This window comes from Chanos chanos, chromosome 1 (genome assembly GCF_902362185.1).
Source record: "Chanos chanos chromosome 1, fChaCha1.1, whole genome shotgun sequence".
NCBI lineage: Eukaryota > Metazoa > Chordata > Actinopteri > Gonorynchiformes > Chanidae > Chanos > Chanos chanos.
The window spans coordinates 54,995,134-55,002,870 of NC_044495.1; the positions used below are offsets into that span (position 1 = coordinate 54,995,134).

Below are 7,737 nucleotides of genomic sequence, written 5' to 3' on the forward strand. Positions count from 1 at the left end.
CACTGATCCGCCTCAATGCTACCTAAAGCAAAAACGTATTCCTCACTCCATAAATGTGGCCACGCTATTTTAGGTGCGCCACACGCTCCCCAACAACATAATTGGCTCCTGACACTTACTTTAAGTGTCTATTGAAGATCATTTCAACATCCTCCTGCGAAACTCAGAAATATTTACAATGTACAAAACCCTCACACCTTAAGAATGTATGGCTCTGAGGACTGGCTATGTGTGTGCTGTGACTTTTCATTAACCATGTATGAGGTAGGTAAATGGTAAGTATGGATATCGGGTGAGAGGTGTGTATTGGAATGATGGAGAATATGGTTGTGAGTACCACTGGTGAGTATAGGGCATGAGGTAAGTATCAACAGCATTCAAAGTGGGGCATGTCTGGTATGTTGGATGGCCAAGGGATGAGTACGTGAGTACTTGGCCTGGTTGTCTTTCCCTAGTGGATCGTCTCAGAGGGACAGGGGAGACAGGTGGAGAGTCTTGTCTCTGCATGTTGAGGCAACTCTTGTTCCTCCTCAGACTGAGGTACATTAGGGGGTATCTGTATGTTGTCCTCCTCTGGTTCAGTTTGATGAGGGATGCTCTGTTCATTCTCAAGATGTAATTCACCCCTGTCTGGTGAGTGCCCTTCTTCACATCGACCTCTTGTTTGTGTTTCAGCTCCCAGGGGCACGGAATCCATCTCAGGTAAGTTTTGGGCCTCCATCCGTCCCCGCCCTTCCCGACGTTCTCCAACTGATTCAAACCTTTTAGCAGACAGTCCCGTTAATAAAGTCTGACCTTATGAGGTAGATCGTTATGATTTATTTACAGTTTACCAACCTGTATAAAGCAGGAAAAAAACAAGAGCAATGAGGACACAGTGCATCCAGTTCGTCCCAGATTGCTTCTGAGATAACCATGGAAACGGACACTCTCTCACTGATACCCCGAAGCAGCTAAAACGAACAGAAACGTTCTGCCTAAATGCTACCTAAAACAAAAACATATTCTTCACCCCATAAATGTGGCCACACTATTTTAGGTGCGCCACATATGCAAATTAATTTGGCGGTTCAGCAGGAGGGAGGAGTTAGGGAGAAACTCGGGGTTTGTTAAAGAAAACCTGCCCGCTGGCAAGTTAGGTTCACAGAGTCAGTTACTATGGTAACTGAGCCAGAGTTTGAGTTGCCTCTCTTTCTGGAAAAGAAAACCCAGAGTTTCCCTCATCTCAGGGTTAACAAACTTGGAGTTTTCACTAAACCTGCTTTCTGGAATACCCCCCTGGTCACATCTGAGGGGTTTACTACGAAGGGAGTTTAACCTACTCGTATTTAATTTGTGGTTATCGAGGAAATTCAGGGTTGACAAGCTCTGATTGCCTGAATTGGTTAAACTGTACTACGAAGGTGATTAAGATGTCTGTTAGTTGATTCAGTGTTAACTTAATTGGAGCTTGTGCGCATTCACATAAAAGGGGCTTGTTCGGCAACGCAACAAGTTTTTGCATAATGGCTCATGCTTCCCTCTTTTCCCCTGAGGAATGCACGCTGATCATGACTGGATATGAGGAGTTTAAAGAGACATTAACGGCTAAATGTAACACCATGGCAGCCAACAAAGCCAGGGAGGCAGCGCATAGCCGACAGACTAAACTCGTGAGAACAGTATTCTTATCGTATTTTGTGTCACAGAATATTCTTTTATTTGTAATATGATTGAGATCTAAGGACATGTAAAATGGTCTGTCTAAATATGTGAAAACAATTAGGATAATTCAGTTATAGCCTATACATGATCTACATCTCTGAAATTGACTCCTTACACAATGCTGATGAATAAAGATCTGTAGACACATAGGCTGTAGGGCTACCTGTATGAATGTAATGCTATGGTGTTAAGAATTATTTCATTCTAACAATCATTTCAGCTCCAGCCCAAGTGGAAAATGCATCTGGCAACAAGCCAGGATGAAAAATAAAAATATTGTATCAAGTGGTGTGTATTAATTGTTTTTATCATTTAATACTGAGTACAGATGTGGTGTGTAGCCTACACTTAAGCCTATTCATGTGTTCACAGCAAACAGAAAAACAATAGCGATGGTGAGAACCGGAGGAGGGCCACCTCTTGCTACATTTACACAGGCAGAGGAGTTGGCTATAACAAACAATAGAGGAAGGCCTATAATGATGGGGGTTGAGGGGGCAGTCAGTTCAATGTCCACCTTTTATGTACAGGATGATATCATATCAACTGTTTTGATTGCCCAGTTTAAAATAATTGTATGTAGTTCACATGCCTGTCTTATGTACAGTTGAGCGGGATATTATTGATGTCCTCCCGCCACCAGCATGCCCCTCATCTGACTCTTGGATGGAGGGAAGTGTGGAAGCAATTGAGGAGTTCTGTGGATTTATCAATGCTGATATGTTGACACAACTTAACAGCTTTTCTCAAAATTTATTTTTCCAAGAGGACTTCGGGGAGATCGCCATGTCGGACATACACATCCAGGTTGATCCATTTCATCACTTGTGCTTTTGTCTATTTAGCAGTGACTGAGAGGCTAATATTAGGCTGTGTATGGCAAACTGTCATGAGCTGATATTTCCAGTCATATATTTTTGAATGAGAATGAACCTACTGGAAAAGAAAGCTTTGGTCAGTTGCCAATCACATTGTTCTTTCAGGAGGAGCTAAATCAACCACTCTCCCCACCCATGGCTACCTCCTCTCAAGCCTCTCAGAGAACCCAAATGGTAGCTTTCCCTGTGCTATTAAAAGGATCATTCATACTGACCATTTGTAGCACTAATGATGCCGAATCCTGCATGCCATGTTCATTCTCTCAATGTGTTTTGCTGTGCAGCCTCACTCTGACAATATGCGGTTGCTCTATCAGCAAATGCTTGAGCTTTACAGTGAGAAGAAAATGTAACAAATAAAGAAACTAAAACTGGAAAAAGAGAAAATGGAACATGACGAAAAGGTATTGCTATACATTGACCACCATTTGATCAGTACATCTCTACCATCTAACTTCTTTTTCTCTGTTAATTTTTAGGAAAGGGAGAATGCCAAGAAATAAACACAAATCAGAAAAGAATAATTTCATGTGTCTTTTATTGTCTAAAATATTGATTTGTTATGGCCTCTGTGACTGCTCTTCCTCTTGGGTGATCCACCATTATTGGGTCCACTACATCTGGTGGCACTAGCAGCTGGCATGGTGCTCTTTCTTCTCTAATGGTGGCAATGTTGTGGAGCACCACACAAGCTGCCACCACCTCATATGCCCACTCTAGACACACGTGCAAACCTTGCAGACAAGCAAAGCGTGACTTGATGACCCCAAATGTCATCTCTATCCTGACCCTTGCTTTACTGTGAGCCAAGTTACATTTAATTTTCTCCCATGATTGTGGGTCAGGATAGGGGGTCATCAGGTAACGAAGACATGGGTAGCCTCAGTCCCCAAGCAGCAGGCCATCAAAATGTCCTTTGGACAATACAGAGAAGTTGTCACATTACAGCATGATGTGTGATATATAGGGTTGTGGTTGTTATACCTTGTTCAAATCTCTGACCTAGAGTGGATTCCCGAAAAATCCAGGAATCGTGCACCGACCCAGGCCTCCTCGCCTCCAGACTGGTCACCATTAAATGGTGATCACATGTGATCTGACAAAGGATTGCAGGCATTATTGTCTTGAATATAAGTAGAAGTTTTAAGGAGAAAATAATTCAGGCTAGCCTACATGTCAGATCAAATATGATGCGATCAAATAGAACACTGATGCTGTGAAATGACTTTCTATTCACATAATCCCCTTTATGTTCTCCCAGGGGTGCTGTAGTGGGGATATGTGTGCTATCAGTCTCACCAATCACCCTCGGCATTCCTATGGAAAAAAAATATTAAAATCCAAGTATTTTTATATTGCGAATTACCTGCGATCGCATAAAAAGCCTGTTTGATCTTTACAATGCTCAAAAGGCCATTGAACACAACAAATGCATCCAGCAGTTCAGTTAGAGCAGGTACCACCTTGCGAACTGCACAGTATACAGTATTCTTGCTCAGATGTACAGCATCACCGATGGAATACATGAAGTGTCCGCTGGCCAAATATCTCAAAGGAAGGCACACTGTCTGTTCATTACTCTGCTGAGTGGTGCTGGAGACGTCTGGCTCTAGAAGATGGCAAAGATACTGAATCCCCTCAGATCAGAATCGATCTTTCATAGAGAACATCATCAGGTTAAGCTAGAGGATTTTGACGGTCTTTAAACACCCTCGCCCTGCGGAGTGAGCCTCTCACAATCCACGCACCGATGTCGGCTTGATCTTCCAAATGTGCCGACATTTTTCTCAACAAGCTTGCTAGCAGAGGGGCGGTGCTTATGTAGGGTAACACTGAGTTAACCACGAAGTTAACCAGTTAGGAGTTGTTTAGAGATGCGGCGTAAGTTGCCATGACAGCATACCTTGGGTTAAATTTACCTACCTTTCGTACTACAGGTTAATCAGGAAGTTACACCCGATGTCACAAAGTAACTCCTGAAGTTACCTGGATAAGCCAGTTACCTCGCTTCATAGTACACCCCTCAGATTTGGCTGCCATTTGTTTTTTTGTTCTTTGGCCATGTGCTTTTGTTTATTTTTGTTTTCCGTGTGCTCTGACCCCACCCCTCATCTGTAGTGTTTTCTGCCATTTTCTGTGCTCACCTGTTTCTCATTTTGTCTGTATTACACTGTCTATTTAAACCCTGTCTTTCCAAACCTAGTTTGTCAGTTCATCTCACGTTGTTCCTGTGTGCCGTGCTAGCTTGTATTCAGTAGTAGTGGTTTTGCGTGTTTGACTTCTGCCTATTTTTTTCTGACCTTCTTTTTTGCCTTGTGGATTTTGAATCCTCTGCCTGTCTGTTTTGCCTGAACCTGTTTTGGGTTTTTTTGCCTATCCCTGGATCTTGTCTCTGCTAGCTGTCTGGATTATCTGCCTGCCTCAGACTGCTTTTGCCGGTAAATGACCTCTGCCTGTATTTTGGATTTTGTGCTTTGCTCAGTGTTGAAAGACTTTTGCCTTGGTGTGTTGCACAAAACTTCCTAAATAAAAAAACTCCATGAGATCAATCATCCACTGGTCTGTGCTACAGTCCTACAGTTTACCCTAATAGGAAGAAGTATTCCCTTGAATGGGTCTATTGTGGTTTCATTTAGACAACATTATGTATCACAAGGCAGCACCATGTTGTATGGTGTTATGAGCTGGTTCAGCTAGTAGTAAAATAATGATGAATTAAACATGACTGCTGCTCAGTCTCTTGATTAATTTGCTGACTTTGTAGAGAAACAAAAGTAAATACAGACCATAACCATTCACACACAAAACCTGTCTGGGAAATCCCACGAGTTAGACATTTTATAAACCACAGCAGAACCAAAGAAAAAGGGTGTTTCATTACAACATCAGCTGTTGCTGAGCAAATATATAATGGCATCAATCACTGCTGTGGAATTTCTGGAGATAAACTGACCACCACCATCCACTTTAAATTATTAGATTTTGTTATAGTGTCATGTCTAACACAGCTTAACATTTCTAAAAATACTATGCAATGAATATCCAAAAAATCCAGTCACTGAAAACTGCATTCCAAGATAAAGATATTCAGTGTAAATCATATGTTCAGACTACTTCTGAAAGAAAGCCAATCAGGAAGAAAGCCCTGATTGGCTCAAATGATATACAGGTCTTTCTCATAACCGTGATAACTGCTAATCAGAGGTGTTCTTTTAAGCTTTCAAGCTACATATAGAGCAAGTATCATGAGCACAGTGTTGTAGTCAAGACCACCTAAACCGAGACCAAGCGCTTTTTTAATGTTTTCTGATTTAACAAATTTCTAACAACTTTCACAACTGTATTTATATGTTTATTTCATCAATACAAGGGTGTTATTGACATATACATTGAAATTAAATATCTACATCCCTCAATTGGTCACTAGGACTAGGCCTGACCTTTCGAATTGACCCCAGAAAGTGCTTTTATGACATATAACCTGATTTCACAATTTTCTAATAACTTTCACAACTGTATATTTATGTCTAATTGATAAATACTAGGGTGTTATTGACATTTAAGATGAAAGGAAATATTTACATCCTTTGGTTGGTCAGTAGGATCAGGCCTGATCCTCAAGGTTGACCCCAAAAAGTGTTTGTTTGTTTTTTTCGTTACGTGATTTCACAAACTTCTAGGAAGTTTCAGAACTGTATTTATTCTATCAACTCCAGGGTGTTACTGAAATTTAAAATGAAATGAAATGTCTACATCCATTAGTCACTAGGACCAGGCCTGACCTTTGAAGTTGACCCAGACTCATTTTAGATATATATTCCGATTTCACAATTTTTTGAGAAATTTCACAATCATACTGTTATGGTCATTTCATCGATAGTAGTAAGTTGTTGAAATCTAAGTTGAAATAGAATGTCTAGATGTCTGGTTGGCCACTGGAAGTAGGTAGAACCTTTGAACAGACAGGTCCCAAAATGTGTTTTCAAAAATTACTATTATTCAGAAGAACAATCATGAGTAATCCTTTACTATTGTTACACAAGATTACAGGATACTTATACAAGAGAAACTGAACATAATATATATTCAAAATTTGTTGACCATGCCAGGCCTTATACTTCACCGACATTCCACTTGGAGCACACAAATTACTCTTCAGCATGTATGAACTTTCAAGGGACTTTTCTTTTGAAACGCCATGTCCGTGCAAGACTGACGTTGGAATAAACAGTAGGATGTTGTTAAATTGTTATTTATTTGCATTTAATATGTTCAAACACATAATTTCACAAATGAATACAAGCCAGGACAACATAATGTGTAAGTAATTTATATATGACTGAGACAGATCTAGCTACGTGGTGAATAAAGGTGGTCTTGAGACCGGTCTCGAGACCAAGATCGATCTCAACACTGCATGAGCATTTGAAAGATTATCTTTGTTAACCCAAGAAATGAGTAGTGAGAGCAAAATACACAGAGTGAAAGTATAAAACTAAAAAACAATCACAGACAGCAAAACAGGTTTTTGGAAAGTCCCCACTGGTCCTGCATGTTTCTGCATCTGAAACACATTCAATGAAAACATTAGCAGTTCTGGAAAGATAGGAGAGAGGCAGGCCAGTACGCGGTTCCTTCAACAAGGTAAAACCTACAACAACTAGCGAGGGGATAAAACTACCAAAGTAAAACACTGACGTTTTAAATAAGAGCACAGCCTAGGTCTCCCAGCCACTCGGCCCGTACCCACAGCTGGTGTTACACCGAATTCTGGGCGCTGTTGCTTCTGGGCAGCTTCAAATCCCTCGCACAGACAAGTTCGTTACGCAATCAGCGTAAGCTCAGACTGTGAACAAATAAAGGTGAATGCAGTGGGGAGTTTTTTGTTTACAAATGCTGGTTTATCACATCATGAAGTACGGAAGCCATGAGATGCTGTGGGTTTATATTTAATTCCGTTTTCTCATGATAACGTGTTATTTTCCTTTGTTTCCTCCGACATCTCGAGATGTCGACATATTAAGGTCGTTATCACGAAATGACGAAACTAAATAAACAATTCACCGTTTTCCCGAGTTATCGCATTAATTATGTCCTTATAACGGGAAAACAAAGTTTCGTTATTTCGTGATAATGACTTAAATACTCGAGATCT

General features: G+C 40.7%; 1 pseudogene; it reads right to left on the bottom strand.

Moving 5' to 3' along the window:
- Positions 1–3,119: 3,119 nt before the first annotated feature.
- On the bottom strand, positions 3,120–4,364 carry LOC115805082 (putative nuclease HARBI1; annotated as a pseudogene).
- Between the last annotated feature and the right edge of the window lie 3,373 nt (positions 4,365–7,737).